Source organism: Toxorhynchites rutilus, chromosome 3 (assembly GCF_029784135.1).
Source record: "Toxorhynchites rutilus septentrionalis strain SRP chromosome 3, ASM2978413v1, whole genome shotgun sequence".
In the NCBI taxonomy this organism is placed as follows: domain Eukaryota; kingdom Metazoa; phylum Arthropoda; class Insecta; order Diptera; family Culicidae; genus Toxorhynchites; species Toxorhynchites rutilus.
Window position 1 is genome coordinate 192,880,179 of NC_073746.1, and position 20,188 is coordinate 192,900,366.

The 20,188-nt window shown below is 40.2% G+C and overlaps 1 protein-coding gene across 7 annotated transcripts in view; it reads left to right on the forward strand.

The window, feature by feature from the left end:
* The window catches only part of LOC129780409 (scavenger receptor class B member 1), a 288,806-nt gene that overhangs the window by 54,478 nt on the left and 214,140 nt on the right, over positions 1-20,188 (forward strand). The window lies entirely within an intron of this gene.

A 20,188-nucleotide genomic window follows, 5' to 3' on the forward strand; every position in this document is an offset into this window, starting at 1 on the left:
CAAATTTTGAAGCAATCAAAAATTATCCTACACTACAAAATTCCGATCAAGTTGTGGCTATGTGTAATTATTATAGAAAATTTATTCCAAATTTTGCAGCCATTTGCAACTGTTTAAACAAATTATTGAGAAAAAATGTTAAATTTTCATGGTCAGCAGATTGCCAAAATGCTTTTGAAAAACTTAAATGTAATCTGCTGTCCCCAAAAATTTTACAATATCCAGATTTTGAAAAAACTTTCATTGTTACTACAGACGCATCTGACTTTGCATGTGGCGCCGTCTTATCACAATTGCATGGAAACGATGATCTGCCTATTTCTTTCGCCAGTCGCGCGTTTACAAAAGGCGAAACAAATAAACACATCATCGAAAAAGAATTAGCAGCTATTCACTGGGCGATAATGCACTATCGACCATATTTATTAGGTAGAAAATTTATAGTCCGTACTGACCATCGACCGTTACTCTATTTATTTGGTATGAGAAACCCTTCTTCGAAGTTAACTCGGATGAGAATTGATCTCGAAGAGTTTGACTTTCAAATTGAGTTCGTACCAGGAAGGAGTAACGTTGTTGCAGACGCACTATCTAGAATCAATATAAATTCAGATGAATTAAAAAGTATGAATATTCTGCAAGTGCGTACAAGGTCAATGACAAACAAACCTTGTATAGCTAAGTGCAATGAAATATTGAAAAAAGAGAAGCCTGATCAACTTCGAATATATGAAGCAACAAATAATGAACAAATAAATAAATTACAAAAAGTTGCATTTACAATATTACAAAATGAAAAGCTACCGGTATGCAACATGAATCTTTTTGATAAAAATTATAAAAATGGCCTAACTCTAGCGTTAGGACTAGAACTAACATTAAGAAATTTGAAAAATATATTTAAAATTATGAATGATTATTTCAAACAGTCTTCATCAGTGTTTGGATTTCGATCAAAATCAAATGATACACAATGTGTCATGCAAGTAAACTCTTACGAACATATAACCAAATATGAGAGGATCATTCAGATACTTGTATGAATGTCAGCAATCACTTTTGTAACATTTAGTGATTAAACTAAAGCCGGGTTCAGACGGTGCGAGTAAGCATACGAGTCGGTCTAGTCAGTTACTGCAGTGCAGCTACTCACACCGTGTGAACACATCATGCCAGTTATTGTCATGTGTGATCCGGCGTGCGAGCTACTTCAAAGTTTTTTGAATTTACTCGCACTTGCATGCTTCACAACGTCAAAAACAGAATTTAGCGTTCGAATCAGTGATGCCAAATGTAATGAAATGTCTCTATTTTTAAGATATTTGAAAATATGTGAAGATATTTATAGACTTGAAAATTATTGGAAAAACAAATAAAACCCTCATAGTTTCTAAACGAAATAATTGTTATTTCGTTTTGCACGCTGGCGGGGCACGCTTTCTTTTTGAGATAGTTTTCTTGAGAATCTCTAATATAGAATCATTATCAGATCACAACTTACAAAAAAAAGTATTGTTCTAAGAAACAGAATACATATTCGATTTAAAAAAGTACATTTTCATTCATTATTAAAATTTTTGAAGCGTATCTATTGCACCTGCAAATCGACTATCATTTTCATTTCACAAAATAAATAAAATTAAAAAAAAAAATCTTTTAGACTACCATTTATAACATCACATCCTTTCGGAATTATCTGAGCTATGGATGTTTTCGAGATTCTAAAAAATATCGACAACAATCCCAACGATATTCCAAAACAAAGGCACATCAATGTCATTTCTAATTTAACTCTTGCAGGTACAGCATCCCTCATGACTGTATCTTGGCGTTGTATTCGTGGAGCAATTAAATCCAACAGTTTTTTCACTTGTTCAGGTGTTATTACCAACACTGCTCTGTAATCTCGGGGATCCTCATCGTAGAGTTCCTTCAATATTGTATTTGTTGCTCCTTTTCTTTGCATCTAATTCCTGGCCCGAATCCTTTTCTCTTTCTGCTTTTTCGGATAGTACCTTCAGTTCAAAGAAATTCAGCACAAAGTATGTATTTTTAAACACGATCAGCGTTTGTTTTGCTATAAAATTGTGTGATGATACATTCAACTGAAAACCTAAGATGAAAACTGCCAATAAAGAAGTCGATTTTGGACCAATCATTTGACAAATTCGGACCTGATTGCTGTTTCTGACTGTTTGATGGACATTTGAAAAGTCGCCTGGCATCCCTGGTAAACCCGTGCCGTAGTATCTAGTTTCTCGCCAGCAGCTCACACTGTGTGAACGGACAAGGCGAGTCAACCAATTGTCAAGCGAGTCCACCGGGTCAGTAGCTGCTCATTGTCAAGTCAGCTACTAGCAACGTATAAATGGGCCTTAAGAGAGGAACGAAGACTGTTGTTTGCATGTTCGAGCTGTATCAAACATGGCACACTATTTTCGAAGCCTGCATACAAGTTTGAACCGCAGACAAGTGCAAAGCAATAAATGATATATGAAAAATTACGTCATCATTACGTCACCATTTGCGGAGAGCAGCGAATGGGAAAAGAGCGGCGTTAAAAATGGAAAATATAATCTGACTACCCTTCCCTTAGCCTCTATCGAGCTAAATAATCATATAGTTTGCACTCTCTGAGACTTAAAAATCAGGATCTGCTACATTAGCTGAATATGAATCTATCGCTTTGCGTTGTCCGTACGATGCTGCTGTTTCATGATGCATGGAGGGGTCGGTATGCATATGTTAGAGGCAAAGAAGAAAATAAGCTTTCTGCACCGAAAGCGTATATGATAGCTTTGCTTGCATGCTGGTGTGCAATGAAGTGCGAGCCGATGCAGAGTTGTCTCGTTCTTTTGACGTGGGACTACGTCTAACCGGAATATATGGAGGGTAAAATGAAAACCTGAACACAGAACATGCAGGAAAAAACAGGAAGTGGGTTATATCTATGGTAAACCGCAATGGTGACGTAGAACTATCGTTGATTTAGTGATCATTTGTTTGAAGTTGAATCTGAATCCATTCTGAATGAAAGAATAAATGAATATTTGGGAGACTTCGAAAACGAGAGCGTTACGTTGGAGGTACAAGATTTTATGCATCCAATATTGGAAACGAACATATCCTACTGATGGGGAAGAATACTCTTCAGAACCTTTCCTGCCAATCACACTTGATTGGAAAATCACATAACCGAATGTATTTGGTCGCAGTGTTATATGTTATATGTAAGCACCTGTTAATTCCACTTGATTGAAAAATCCCAAAACCAAATGTATTTGGCCGCAGTGTTATATGGATAGAAAACATTAAAATAAACTCTTTCGCATGAATGTATTTTTCAATTCCCAGGGGAACTGGCAGATTATTTTTCAGCAACAATAACATGTACTGTTATTGCAACCCTGCACCCCGCGCCACCAATCGAAATATAAACATCAGCTCATCATCCGTTCATCAATTCAGTGCCTTCGACCAGCGCGATATATTGACTGTTTCTCTAATTCACCTGTATCAATCCGACAATACATTTCTCCGCTGTTGCTCATCTTCTCATTGTGGAATCCGAAAATACCAACAAGCAGCTGCAGATATCATATCATCATCAGATTGCTTCGCACCGCGGCAGATTTTCATCACCGCAATCGGGAGTTGAAGGGTAAACAAACCAAGCGTGAGTTAGTGTGTGTTCGTATTGCTCATAGCGAATCGCTCTATTTCCTTGTTCCGCTCAGTGATTTGTTGTTTTGTTTTGATCGCCGCCTGTCGTCGTACTCAAACGCCCTGGTGGTGTTTCCTAAATCGTTTTTCTTATCGCAGTGTTGCTAGTTTGTTTTATATTCTGCGAAATGGAAATCTGTAACAGTTGTGCAATGAACATGACATCTGCCGAAGTTGCTTGCGCTGGCTTTTGTAAAGCAACTTTCCATTTCAAATGCGCCAGAATAACAGAAACATTGTACAAGGAAATCATTGGAAATCCCGCTGTATTCTGGATGTGCAAAGGATGTCGCGACATAATGGGGAACGCACGCTTTAAGAACACAATAACATCGATGAATTCTGTAACAGCGGAACTGAACAATATGCACAAAAAGGTTGTCGAAGAGTTGAAGACGGAGATAAAAGACAGCTTGATCGCCGAACTGCGACTGGAGATACAAGGAGGCTTCAATAAACTTTCTCCGGCGCTTTTATCACCCTTATCGCATCGTTTTCAATTTGGCAATCGATCATCGCCAAAGAGAGCCCGCGACGAAGACCTCGAACGACTCGAACGGCCAACGAAAATATTCCGTGGTACAGGTTCGATGGCAAACGGGGCATCTATTGCTGCCTCCGTAAGGACAGAGAGTAGACTTTGGATGTACCTGTCGAAAATTTCACCCGAAGTCTCGGATGCGGATGTCCAGAACCTCGCCAAGGAATGTTTGCAGACGGATGACGTAGTGATAAAATCACTTATCCCCAGGGGCCGACCGTTGAACACGTTAACGTTTGTGTCGTTTAAGGTGGGTATCAACCCAAACTTAAAAACCAAGGCAATGGACCCCTCTACTTGGCCGCAGGGGATCGAATTTCGCGAAATTGAGGACAATGTTTCCAACTCACGGCATTTTTGGAAACCAGCGCCGATAGCCGACCCAGGAGCCTCAACGTCGACGTAACAACTCCGACACCCCCAAACAGTACTGTTATCCAACTAGTGTCATCTACGCAGAGCTTGCACGTTGTCGATCAAATCATCTGCCCTTCCAATCTTGACACTGCGGCGACATTATTCTCAAAACATTTGACACTTTATTATCAAAATGTTCGAGGCATGCGTACAATAACTAGCGAGTTCCGTAGGAAAACGACGAGTTGTGACTACGACATAATTGTTCTGACCGAGACGTGGTTGCGCCCAGACGTAGTAAACGCTGAGCTTGCATCAAACTACAGCATTTTTCGTTGTGACCGTAATGCTAACACAAGCACTCTACAACGCGGTGGTGGCGTTTTGGTCGCCGTTAAATCCGATATTCGGTGTTGTGCGTTTACGTTAACAAACTGTACTCATCTCGAACAAACGGTCGTTTCTATTAGTCTTCCCGGGACAACTATTTACGTCTGCGGAATTTATATTCGCCCGAGCTCTCGTCCTGATATTTATGAATCGCACGCAGCTGCTGTTCAAGAGATTTGCGACCTGTCCTCCGCAAACGACGTCATTGTTGTACTTGGCGACTATAATCTCCCACATCTATCATGGTGTTTCGACGACGACTGCAACAGTTACCTGCCAATCAACGCCTCTACCGAATCTGAAATTGCATTTGCAGAATCCATCCTCACATCCGGACTTCACCAAATCAACTCAGTTCGTAACGCAAACGGACGTCTTCTTGACCTGGCGTTTGTGAGTGAATCTACCTATGTAGAGCTCATTGATCCACCATCTTCGCTTTTAAAAATTGATCCTCACCATAACCCGTTTGTTCTCCGGCTTGAAATCGTGGCTGGAAATCAAAACCCTATCGGCGTAAGTGATGTTGATGATTTCGATTTTAAACGATGTGACTTCGTAGCGCTTAATGACCTGCTTGCGGCGGTTGACTGGGATGCTATACTCGGCGACGCATCCACAGACCAGACAGCTGCACTGTTCTATGAAAAGGTTTTTAACATACTCGACGATCAAGTTCCACGAAAACACAGGAGTTCCGCAATTCACTCAAAACTCCCTTGGTGGACACCAGAACTACGACACCTTCGTAATATCGTTCGGAAATCACGTAAACGTTTTTTCCGCGAAAGATCTTCGTGCAACAGGGACAGATTAAAACATCATGAAACGATCTACAATGAATGTCAAGAAAACGTGTTTCGAAGTTACAACAACCGCAACGAATCAAACTTGAAACGTGATCCAGCATCTTTCTGGTCCTACATTAGGAACCTGAAAAATACTACTCGAATTCCCTCAGGAATGAAGCATGATGGAGCTACTGCGGACTCGCCCGAGAATATCCCTGACTTTTTCGCGGACTTTTTTAGTAGCGTGCACAATCGTGACACTCCCAGTTTATCAGCGGCTGGTCGAAACATTCCATCGTTTGACATAAACCTTCCGCTATTAACTTTCGCCCCAAATGACGTAGATGCAGTTTTGAAAAACCTTGACGCTTCCAAGGGTGCCGGTACAGACTGTCTACCTCCAGCATTTCTAAAGGAATGTGCAGATGCATTAAAAACTCCTATCAGCACAATCTTCAATCGTTCCCTGAGCGAGCGTAGGTTTCCAGAGGTGTGGAAGATGGCATCGATCACTCCAATTCACAAGTCTGGTAGTGTTCACGCCATTTGTAACTACCGAGGAATCTCGATATTATGCTGCATTGCTAAAGTTTTTGAAGAACTCGTCCACCGGAGTCTCTTTAATGCGGTTCGTTCGTTCATAACTGATGCTCAACATGGTTTTGTGAAGAAATGTTCAACCGTTTCAAATCTGATGAGTTACATGAGCGTTCTGTCGGAAACTGTAGAAAGTCGCAGTCAGGTAGATGCTATCTATTTTGATTTCTCGAAAGCTTTTGATAAAGTCCCCCACGAACTGGCTATCGCGAAACTCAAACATATTGGACTTCCTGAATGGATAACTGAGTGGCTCAGATCGTATCTAACCGATAGAAAAGCTTTCGTGAGAGTTGGAAGTGCTCGTTCCCGTACATATCTTATTTCATCCGGCGTCCCTCAAGGGATCGTTCTTGGGCCCTTGATTTTCATTCTCTTCGTCAATGATCTCGCCAGCCGGCTGAGGTCTGGTAAGCTTTTCTACGCTGATGACCTAAAAATATTTAGGAAAATCTCTTCCATATTGGACTGCTATGCTCTACAAGCTGACGTGAATGAATTGGTTGCAGGGTTTATCCGGCGGAACACGCAGTCCTTCCGTGACCCGTACACGCTGAAGGCTCTGTACAGCTCAATGGTTCGAAGTGTCCTTGAATACGCAGCATGCGTGTGGGCTCCTTACCATACAACGCACATCATCAGGATCGAAAAAGTGCAACGCTGTTTTATTTGCTACGCCTTAAGACAATTGCCATGGAATGATCCCGCTCATCTTCCTGATTACGAAAGTCGCTGCATGCTTATTGACATAGAAACGCTTTCGGCGAGGCGGAAGAAAATTCAACGTCTGTTCGTCTTCGATTTACTGTCCGGAAACATCGACTGTGCGGAGTTAATCAGCGAGATACGGTTTTACGCTCCCACCAGACAGCTCCGCGAAAGACAGCTATTGGCGATACGGCCGCATACAACGTCGTACGGGCAAAACTGTCCTTTGTCCAGCTGCTTCCGTGCGTTTAATGAAGTTCAATGTCACTTCGATTTTAATGTATCTAAATGTGTTTTTAAACGTAGAATTAGGAATATTAGGTAGTATTTAAGATTTGTCAGTCTGTGAGATGTTTTTTTGACGTAGGACTACGTCTAACCGGAAGATATAGGGGGTGAAATGGAAATCTAGGCACTGAACAAGTAGGAAAAAATGCAAGATTTGGAACGCTTATAACTCTAGCATTTCTCGATAGATTGCAAAGGTTTTTGCATCAATTGATAGGAAATATATCTACGCATCTATCATAACGAATAACATTTCATTTTTCTTGAGATAAATAATTGAATAATTGTGAAATATCAAGCATTGTCAAAATGCACTATGTGCCCATTTTTTATTGGTCCATTTTGTGCTCCTCAAATCGTACCGACCAAAACGGGCAACCATAGCAGCAGCGAAATAGAATGAAGCACGATTGGAAAGGAAAAAGAAAAAAATGAACGAAACATTGGTCGCAGTCTCACACATGCGTAATTCTCGAGCCAGCCAGTCAGCTTAAAAATCCCCGCTCCGCTGCCGTAACGATCATTCTCATTCAAACCGTACACCACATCGGTTCGCATCACAACACATCAACAAACCAACCCAAGCAGCCATGTCTGGACATGGTAAAGGAGGAAAAGTAAAGGGAAAGGCAAAATCCCGCTCGAACCGTGTTGATCTGGAGTTCCCCGCAAGTATAGCTAGGACGAGCGCGTTAGTACCAGTGCACCAGTCCACCTAGCCGGCGTTATATAGTTTCGGCCGCCGAAGTGATCGAGTTAGCTGGCAAAGCTGCTCGCGACGATAAGAAAACCCGCATTCGGAACAGAACACATTCGGTTCGGTGGACATCATGACAACAAAAGGCAGTTGCAACGAGTGGCGAGTGGCAAACGCAATCGCAAAACGGCAGCTGGTAGCAGAAGAAAAAAGTTTGATCTTTATACAAACTGCTTTGGTGGCAAATCCAGAACAAGGCGGCATCGAGGGCGTTCGAAATGGCTTTTTTCAAAACCACGAGTACTAAGTTTTCTAAATTGGAACCATTCCATAAAGCAAGGCGCTTTTCAAGGCCATTAAACCTTTCAAGAAAGAGTTTAGGAAATACAGTTCAATGCTTTCTAAAACATTATCCAAAATAATAATAAAACACAAATTGATTTTTTCATAATTTGTTTGCCAGGATATGATGAGTATGTGAATTTGGCAGTTGTTCTGAGCTTATTGATAGTTGGGGACTTTCCTGATTATACAATTTTCATCAATTCTTAAATTGTTTCCAGATTGAAAGTACAGTAATTTACAATTAGTTCGACATTTAGCTAATTGGACGGACATGTAATGCGACTTATTTAGTTGGACATTTTTGTAAACATAGAGATCCAAATTATGACCCCACATTGAAAGTCGACACTGTACCACTGTCATCGCAAATGTTCAATTACAGGTTAAAATCGCCTCCAATGCGACACTGAGTGGCGCTTCGGCACGTCGCATTGAATGTAATTTACTGTACAACATGTCACAAAGTTGGATAGGAAGAAATTTTCCAACTGTGAAAGCTGTGGCGAGTGGCAACAAATCGCTAAACAGGAAGGTTTAGCAGAACAAAATGGGGATATCGAGTGATAACAAAATAATAAACTCTTTAGATTGAAGATAATTTTGTGATCCTGAAAAGGACCCTTTTTAGCCTGCATGTGAATCCAACGAGCGAACAAATCGTAATGAATGTATTTTTTTGCCATCGCTCCCTTTTAACGCTCATTCGTTCGTCTCGTTGGACTCGCCCCTCTGGCTGAGTCTGCCGATTTGTCTCTATCCTGTGAGTGTGTACCGCTAGAGTATAAAACACGCGGACCCCAAAAAATATCTTATTTTCTTTCAAACCGTAAACCCGTGTGGTTGTACGGCATCGGCATCGTGGACGTAACAAAGGAGGACAAGTTAAGGGAAAGGCAAAGTCTCACTCGAACCGTGCAAGTCTCCAGTTCCCTGTTGGTCGCATTCACTGATTGCTCCGCAAGGGTAACTAGGCCGAACGGATTGGTGCCGGAGCACCAGTATACCTAACAGCGATTATAGAGTTTCGGCCGTCGGAGTGCTCGAGTTGGCTTTCAAAGCTGCTGACGACAATCAGAAAACCTGCATCAAGAACAGAGCAGCTTCGGTTCGGCGCTCATCAAGGCAACAATTAGTTTCAGTGAGTGGCAAAGTGTTTCTCCGGTACGTCGCATTAAATGTAATTTACTGAACAACATGTCACAAGCTGAATGGGAAGAAATTTTCCAACTGTGAAAGCTGTGGCGAACGCAATAGCTAAACAGGAAGGTTTAGCCGAACAAGATGGGAATATCGAGTGATAACAAAAACACAACACCAAAGGTTCTTTTCAGAACCCCCAACATTTTCATAAAGAGTAAACAGTAAACTAATCCATTTTTCAGGTAGATAGGTAGGTATTCAATAAAACAATATATTTAAAATATATATTTAACAAAAGCTGTCCCCTTTGTATAGTCCTACGTCACTCCGGTTATGTCCCCGACATTACCCACCCGTCTTTTTTTAAATCTAAGACGAAGTGAAATAAATAAATAAATCTTCCCAGATAATCTCCGATACTCGAAGCCCACCAGTGGTTAATGCTAACTCGATAAGCACCTGTTAATTGCACTTGATTGAAAAATCACAGAACCAAATGTATTTGATCGCAGTGTTATATATTAGAAAACATTTAAAAAAACTCTTTCTCATGGATGTATTTTTCAATTCCCAGAGGAACTGGCAGATTATTTTTCAGCAACGATAATAATTTTCCGGAATCTTCTCGATGCTGGATGGCATTTAAACGGAAGAAGTTCCGCACGTATATATATGTGTGTTGTGGCGGCCGCTTCGATATCTCAAATGGAACCGTTTTTCGGTGCTGATAATTTCTCGGTCGTCTTCTCTTCTTCTGATGGATCGGCTTTTCTGCGCTCCCTCACAGTTCCAAACAAACTGTATGTGTTTCAAGTCAGGTTAGGCCAGGTAATGAATCTCTTGATCCCTCGCCGTCCAGCTCGTCCAGCTCGTCCAGCTCGTCCAGCTCGTTCCGCTCGTTCAGCTCGTTCAATAACGATGTTGCCTTGTCGATGTCGTCACGAAAAATGAATGCGTTTCACCACCAGAATATCGCTTAAGTATGCTTTTTGTGCGTGATTGAATCGAGAGAAGGTGTGGTTTACGATGGCAATTCGGAAGGCAAACTAGAGGGGAATGAACTCTCTGAGTTTGAAACTTTCGGCGACTGAGCAATAATCAATTGAAAATTATATAATTTTTGCGATGCGAAACATTTTCCGTTGCGCGCGCATACAATATTGGATACGAAAATTTTCTACTGATGGAGAAGAATAATTTCAGAAGCTTTCCTGTTAATTGCGATTGATTGAAAAATCACAAAACCAAATGTATTTGGTTGCAGTGTCATATGGATAGAAAATATTAGAATAAACTCTTTCGCATCAATGTATTTTTCAATTCCCAGGGGAACTGGCAGATTATTTTTCAGCAACGATTAGATTTTCCCGATTTTCCTCGATACTCGAAGCCCACCAGTGGTTAATGCTAACTCGATAACCACCTGTTAATGGCACTTAATTGAAAAAAATATTTGGTCGCAGTGTTACATGGATAAAAAAACATTAAAATGAACTCTTTCGCATGAATGTATTTTTCAGTTCCCAGGGGAACTGGCAGATTATTTTTCAGCAACGATTGAATCTTTCCGGAATTTTCTCGATGCTGAATGGCATCCAAACGAAGAGTTTCGCGCGTGTATGTGTGTGTGTGGCGGCTGCTCCGATCTCTTCCCGGGGAACCATTTGCGGCATCACTCTCCTCCTGATGGATTCCCTTCTGGCCTAAGGTGCACAAACAGGCTCTTGGTGACACCGTTCATTCGCGCTTTCATGATAAACGAAGAGCTTCACCACAACAGCGACAACATGCTCCAATCGCTGTTCAATTAGAACTGAGTGGATTTCCGAGTGGCGCTCGCTTATATACCGATTGGTGATTTCAATAGCATGTTTTGAAATCAATTTTAAGACTATTGAAACAAGTTTTTGGATCAAAAAGAAACAAGTATATAACGCGTAGACATTTTATCTTTCGAATGAAGTGTGCATCATACCATTTTGTTCAATTGTTTAGGAGCTATTAATGCTCAAAATCTCGGTCTCCGGCGTAACGCTTTCGTTTTCGAAACTTTGGTTTTACACCCCGGTATAGAAATGAAAGACGTAGTCCTACGTCAAAATGCAAGATTTCGAATGTCTATAACTCGAACATATCTCACTGGATCGGAAAGATGTTAGCATCAGTTGATAGGGAATATTTCTACTCATCTATCGCAACTAACACAATGTTATTTTTCATTAGATAAACAATTGAATAACATATTAGGCGTTATCTAAACGCCCTAACTACCTCGTTTTGATTGGCTCGATTTACGATTTCCCTAACACAGTCATCAAAACCAAGCAGCCTTGGGGGAATCGGCATTGCAAATACATAAAAGTAGGGGGACTTTTGTTCTCAACGAAAAATGTTCCCTAACACAGACTTCAAACCCAAGCAGCGATGGAGAAATCGGCATTGCAAACATATGAAAGTAGGGGGAGCTTTTGTTCCCACCGAAATGTGTTCTGGAGGAAATCGGCATTTCAAATTCATGCAAGTCGGAGGTATTTTTATTCCGACTGAAATGTGTTTCCCTAACACAGACTTCAAACCTAGTAGCATGGGGAAATTGGCATTGCAGATACATGTAAATCGGGGGTAGTTTTGTTCCGACTGAAATGTGTTTCCCTAACACAGACTTCAAATCCATGGAGCGTGGGGAAATCGTCATTGCGAATTCATACAAGTCGGGGGTATTTCTGTTCCGATTGAAATGTGTTTCCCTAACACAGACTTCAAAACCAATGTTTCTGGGGAAATCGGCTCTGCAAATAAATGCAAACTGCGAGTACTTTTATCCTCGCTTGCCTTCTGCAGACTGGAATATGTCTGTCCTAACACGACCTTTTAAACTTAGGAACCTGGGAAAATTGTGCAGACACTAGAAGCGAATGAACTTTCCAGTTTCAAGCAAATTCGCGATTTGAGAAGTACGTACACTTGAGAGATGTAAAATTCAGAGGGAAATGTAAAATAAAATAATCGTTTGATAGTTCTTCCGTACATATATTTTGTCCTAGGCATCATACCAAACGTAAAAGGTATGACAATAAATTTACTTGTAACGAAGAACATAATCTATCACAATGCATGATTGACCTTACATGGCAATATACAATCTTTTTACTCACAAAGCATTGAATTCAATTGAATTTGGAAACTGTTTCATTCAATCAAGAATTTAAACGAATGATTGCTAACCTAAGGTAGTCCCACGTCAACCTTGCGGTTGTATCATAGATATAACCCACCCATTTTGTTTGTGTCGTGATTTGCAGCACATAACAACAATAGAATACCGCTGGGGGAAATGTTTCCTGAAAGATCATATTTGAACGAACGAAAGCGATTTTTTCAATGAGTGGATCATTTGGAAAACACTGGTCTTCAAATACAATTGCAATTTCCAAAAGCGATACTATATTTAACTACATAAGTTTGAATGAGTTTAAACAAATTGGAAAAAAAGTTTTAAAATCTGTGTCAATAATAGTATTCGACCCACCAAAATTATTGTCAGATAAATCAGAAATACAGAAGCTATTAGAAGAGAACCATGGTTCACCTACAGGAGGACACATTGGTATATCAAGGTTATAAAAAAATTAAGAAACTCTTATATCTTTCCTAACATGAAACACACAGTAAGCAAGTTTGTCAAATCTTGTGAATTGTGTAAATTTTTCATCAGTTAAAGAAAAACTGGTAAAAACCACAACTCCCATTAACACAGTCGAAATAGTTTCAATAGATACCATAGGACCTTTTGCCTTAACGTCCAACGTTAATAGATACGTTGTTACGATACAGTGTGATCTAAGTAAATACACAATTTTAATTCCTATCCCAGACAAATCAGCAACTACAATATCAAAAGCAATAGTTGAACATTGTATAGTTTATGGACCCATGAGTGCTATCCGCACTGACCAAGGAACTGAATACAAAGGCATTTTCGATAATGTTTGTGATCTCTTAAAAATAAATCATACGTGTTCTACAGCTTACTATCCACAGACAATAGGAGCATCAGAAAGAAACCATAGGTGCTTAAATGAATACCTACGTTCTTTCATTAATGATCTCAAAACAGATTGGGACAACTGGCTCCCATATTATAGTTATTGTTATAATACCACTCCAAATTCAGCTCATGCTTATTCGCCGTTTGAAATTCTTTTTGGTAAACCTATACACAAATTTGAAAAAATCGACTTAAACATTATAGATCCACTTTATAATCATGACTCTTATCTATATGAACTAAAGCATAAGTTACAAATAATTCATACATATATTTACAACAAAATATAACAATCAAAAACAAAAAGAACACAAAATATTAACCATACAATTGATCCAACAAACCTGAATCTTAATGATACAGTATATCTTAAAGTTGAAGGAAGAAGAAAACTAGATAATGTTCATAATGGACCCTATAGAATTATAAATTTATCCGAGAGTAACGCAGAAATACAACACAAAATCACAAATCAAACAATACTTGTCCATAAAACTAGGTTAGTTAAACATAATTGTTAATCAAACAAACAATTAGAGAAAACAATCAAATCAAAATTTATAACAAAATAAAGCACAAAGAGGTGAAGCGACCGTATTAAATTATATTTTTAGTTGAATGGTTGCACCATTCTCCGAAAGGAGGGAGGTGTAGTAATACGATACACTGTCATATTTTCAATAGCATGTAACCATCCCTATTATTGCCGTTGAAACATAAACCATACACATAGGCATGAAATTGCTTAAGCCATAAATTAAACACTCAGCGTGTCAACTAAATTCATGACCTACAAAGAAGCAACACAGTCAGCACCAAAACCTTTTCCTTTTCCTTGTCGTTCAATCCATTTTTATTGATGCCAGATGGGCATAACAAATTCTGTTGCTTGTACTTATTATTTCCAGATGTGAGCAACTAACTTCGTTGCTTACTTTCGTTATTTACAAAACATGTTTCGCGCGTCGCTTCCCTTAAGTTAGGTTACCTATGTAAGATTTTGAAAAATAAAGAACATTCATGATTCAACAACCAACCGTTCATAACCTGCATCCGAAGTCCGATCGTGTTGCCACATGTCAATGACGCGCCACACAGTCTGATAAGTGAATTGATCTATTTACGTGTGCTTTGCTCTTCTCTCACAAACACTATTACACCATTTTTACACGTGGGTTTACCTATACTATTACAATGGTTAGCTTCCACCTCCACCTTAAACTACGCATTGTGTTTTGTGTTTATTCTGCTTCGTTTGCGTGGTTATTTATTTAGGGACGCTTTTCTTGGTATTTTGTGTACATTTTCCAAATCAATGTAGGAAAACTGGAGAACATTGGTTTATGTTGGAATATCCACGGTTGACTTTGGCTCCCCCAAGAAAATAACTAAAATCCATGCCGTTCACCGTTCGATTTCCTTTTGTTTTTCTGCTTTGCGATGGAAATGCTTTTGACGTAGGACTACGTCTAACCGGAAGATATAGGGGGTGAAATGGAAATCTAGGCACTGAACAAGTAGGAAAAAATGCAAGATTTGGAACGCTTATAACTCGAGCATTTCTCAATAGATCGCAAAAGTTTTTGCATCAATTGATAGGAAATATATCTACGCATCTATCATAACGAATAACATTTCATTTTTCTTGAGATAAATAATTGAATAATTGTGAAATATCAAGCATTGTCAAAATGCGCTATGTGCCCATTTTTGATTGGTCCATTTTGTGCTCCTCAAATCGTACCGACCAAAACGGGCAACCAGAGCAGCAGCGAAATAGAATGAAGCACGATTGGAAAGGAAAAAGAAAAAAATGAACGAAACATTGGTCGTAGTCTCACACATGCGTAATTCTCGAGCCAGCCAGTCAGCTTAAAAATCCCCGCTCCGCTGCCGTAAGGATCATTCTCATCCAAACCGTACACCACATCGGTTCGCATCACAACACATCAACAAACCAACCCAAGCAGCCATGTCTGGACATGGTAAAGGAGGAAAAGTGAAGGGAAAGGCAAAATCCCGCTCGAACCGTGTTGATCTGGAGTTCCCCGCAAGGGTAGCTAGGCCGAGCGCGTTAGTACCAGTGCACCAGTCCACCTAGCCGCCGTTATATAGTTTCGGCCGCCGAAGTGTTTGATTTAGCTGGCAAAGCTGCGACGATAAGAAAACCCGCATTCGGAACAGAACACATTCGGTTCGGTGGACATCAAGACAACAGGCAGTTGCAGCGAGTGGCGAGTGGCAAACGCAATCGCAAAACGGCATCAGGTAGCAGAAAGAAAAAAGTTTGTTCTTTATACAAACTGCTTTGGTGGCAAATCCAGAACAAGGTGGCATCGAGGGCGTTCGAATAGGTTTTTTTTTCAAAACCACGAGTACAAAGTTTTCTAAATTGGAACCATTCCATAAAACAAGGCGCTTTTCAGGGCCATTAAACCTTCCAAAAAAGAGTTTAGGAAATACAGTTCAATGCTTTCTAAAACATTATCCAAAATAATAATAAAACACAAATTGATTTTTTCATAATTTGTTTGCCAGGATCTGATGAGTATGTGAATTTGGCAGTTGTTCTGAGCTTATTGATAGTTGGGAACTTTCCAGATTATTCAATTTTCACCAATTCTTAAATTGTTTCCAGATTGATAGTACAGTAATTTACAATTAGTTCGACATTTAGCTAATTGGACGGACATGTAACTTATTTAGTTGGACATTTTTGTAAACATAGAGATCCAAATTATGACCTCACATTGAAAGTCGACACTGTACCACTGTCATCGCAAATGTTCAATTACAGGTTAAAATCGCCTCCAATGCGACACTGAGTGGCGCTTCGGCACGTCGCATTGAATGTAATTTACTGTACAACATGTCACAAAGCTGGATGGGAAGAAATTTTCCAACTGTGAAAGCTGTGGCGAGTGGCAACAAATCGCTAAACAGGAAGGTTTAGCCGAACAAAATGGGGATATCGAGTGATAACAAAACAATAAACTCTTTAGATTGAAGATAATTTTGTGATCCTGAAAAGGACCCTTTTTAGCCTGCATGTGAATCCAACGAGCGAACAAATCATAATGAATGTATTTTTTTGCCATCGCTCCCTTTTAACGCTCATTCGTTCGTCTCGTTGGACTCGCCTCTTTGGCTGAGTCTGCCGATTTGTCTCTATCCTGTGAGTGTGTACCACTAGAGTATAAAACACGCGGACCCCAAAAAATATCTTATTTTCTTTCAAACCGTAAACCCGTGTGGTTGTACGGCATCGGCATCGTGGACGTAACAAAGGCGGACAAGTTAAGGGAAAGGTAAAGTCTCACTCGAACCGTGCAGGTCTCCAGTTCCTTGTTGGTCGCATTCACTGATTGCTCCGCAAGGGTAACTAGGCCGAACGGATTGGTGCCGGAGCACCAGTATACCTAACAGCGATTATAGAGTTTCGGCCGTCGGAGTGCTCGAGTTGGCTTGCAAAGCTGCTCACGACAATAAGAAAACCCGCATCAAGAACAGAGCAGCTTCGGTTCGGCGCTCATCAAGGCAACATTTAGTTTCAAGGAGTGGCAAAGTGTTTCTCCGGCACGTCGCATTAAATGTAATTTACTGAACAACATGTCACAAGCTGGATGGGAAGAAATTTTCCAACTGTGAAAGCTGTGGCGAGTGGCAAACGCAATAGCTAAACAGGAAGGTTTAACCGAACAAGATAGGAATATCGAGTGATAACAAAAACACAACACCAAAGGTTCTTTTCAGAACCATCAACATATTCATAAAGAGTAAACAGTAAACTAATCCATTTTTCAAGTAGATAGGTAGGAGAAGAAAAAAATACGGGTGGGTAATGTCGGTGACATAACCGGAGTGACGTAGAACTATACAAAGGGGACAGCTTTTGTTAAATATATATTTTAAATATATTGTTTTATTTTCTTCTCTTATTTTCTTTCTTCTTACTAATCCATTTTTCAAGTAGATAGGTAGGAGAAGAAAAAAATACGGGTGGGTAATGTCGGTGACATAACCGGAGTGACGTAGAACTATACAAAGGGGACAGCTTTTGTTAAATATATATTTTAAATATATTGTTTTATTTTCTTCTCCTACCTATCTACTTGAAAAATGGATTAGTTTACTGTTTACTCTTTATGAATATGTTGATGGTTCTGAAAAGAACCTTTGGTGTTGTGTTTTTGTTATCACTCGATATTCCTATCTTGTTCGGTTAAACCTTCCTGTTTAGCTATTGCGTTTGCCACTCGCCACAGCTTTCACAGTTGGAAAATTTCTTCCCATCCAGCTTGTGACATGTTGTTCAGTAAATTACATTTAATGCGACGTGCCGGAGAAACACTTTGCCACTCCTTGAAACTAAATGTTGCCTTGATGAGCGCCGAACCGAAGCTGCTCTGTTCTTGATGCGGGTTTTCTTATTGTCGTGAGCAGCTTTGCAAGCCAACTCGAGCACTCCGACGGCCGAAACTCTATAATCGCTGTTAGGTATACTGGTGCTCCGGCACCAATCCGTTCGGCCTAGTTACCCTTGCGGAGCAATCAGTGAATGCGACCAACAAGGAACTGGAGATCTGCACGGTTCGAGTGAGACTTTACCTTAACTTGTCCGCCTTTGTTACGTCCACGATGCCGATGCCGATGCCGTACAACCACACGGGTTTACGGTTTGAAAGAAAATAAGATATTTTTTGGGGTCCGCGTGTTTTATACTCTAGCGGTACACACTCACAGGATAGAGACAAATCGGCAGACTCAGCCAAAGAGGCGAGTCCAACGAGACGAACGAATGAGCGTTAAAAGGGAGCGATGGCAAAAAAATACATTCATTATGATTTGTTCGCTCGTTGGATTCACATGCAGGCTAAAAAGGGTCCTTTTCAGGATCACAAAATTATCTTCAATCTAAAGAGTTTATTGTTTTGTTATCACTCGATATCCCCATTTTGTTCGGCTAAACCTTCCTGTTTAGCGATTTGTTGCCACTCGCCACAGCTTTCACAGTTGGAAAATTTCTTCCCATCCAGCTTTGTGACATGTTGTACAGTAAATTACATTCAATGCGACGTGCCGAAGCGCCACTCAGTGTCGCATTGGAGGCGATTTTAACCTGTAATTGAACATTTGCGATGACAGTGGTACAGTGTCGACTTTCAATGTGAGGTCATAATTTGGATCTCTATGTTTACAAAAATGTCCAACTAAATAAGTTACATGTCCGTCCAATTAGCTAAATGTCGAACTAATTGTAAATTACTGTACTTTCAATCTGGAAACAATTTAAGAATTGGTGAAAATTGAATAATCTGGAAAGTTCCCAACTATCAATAAGCTCAGAACAACTGCCAAATTCACATACTCATCAGATCCTGGCAAACAAATTATGAAAAAATCAATTTGTGTTTTATTATTATTTTGGATAATGTTTTAGAAAGCATTGAACTGTATTTCCTAAACTCTTTTTTGGAAGGTTTAATGGCCCTGAAAAGCGCCTTGTTTTATGGAATGGTTCCAATTTAGAAAACTTTGTACTCGTGGTTTTGAAAAAAAACCTATTCGAACGCCCTCGATGCCACCTTGTTCTGGATTTGCCACCAAAGCAGTTTGTATAAAGAACAAACTTTTTTCTTCTGCTACCTGATGCCGTTTTGCGATTGCGTTTGCCACTCGCCACTCGCTGCAACTGCCTGTTGTCTTGATGTCCACCGAACCGAATGTGTTCTGTTCCGAATGCGGGTTTTCTTATCGTCGCGAGCAGCTTTGCCAGCTAAATCAATCACTTCGGCGGCCGAAACTATATAACGCCGGCTAGGTGGACTGGTGCACTGGTACTAACGCGCTCGGCCTAGCTACCCTTGCGGGGAACTCCAGATCAACACGGTTCGAGCGGGATTTTGCCTTTCCCTTCACTTTTCCTCCTTTACCATGTCCAGACAAGTCTGCTTGGGTTGGTTTGTTGATGTGTTGTGATGCGAACCGATGTGGTGTACGGTTTGGATGAGAATGATCCTTACGGCAGCGGAGCGGGGATTTTTAAGCTGACTGGCTGGCTCGAGAATTACGCATGTGTGAGACTGCGACCAATGTTTCGTTCATTTTTTTCTTTTTCCTTTCCAATCGTGCTTCATTCTATTTCGCTGCTGCTCTGGTTGCCCGTTTTGGTCGGTACGATTTGAGGAGCACAAAATGGACCAATCAAAAATGGGCACATAGTGCATTTTGACAATGCTTGATATTTCACAATTATTCAATTATTTATCTCAAGAAAAATGAAATGTTATTCGTTATGATAGATGCGTAGATATATTTCCTATCAATTGATGCAAAAACTTTTGCGATCTATTGAGAAATGCTCGAGTTATAAGCGTTCCAAATCTTGCATTTTTTCCTACTTGTTCAGTGCCTAGATTTCCATTTCACCCCCTATATCTTCCGGTTAGACGTAGTCCTACGTCAAAATAAAACAATATATTTAAAATATATATTTAACAAAAGCTGTCCCCTTTGTATAGTTCTACGTCACTCCGGTTATGTCACCGACATTACCCACCCGT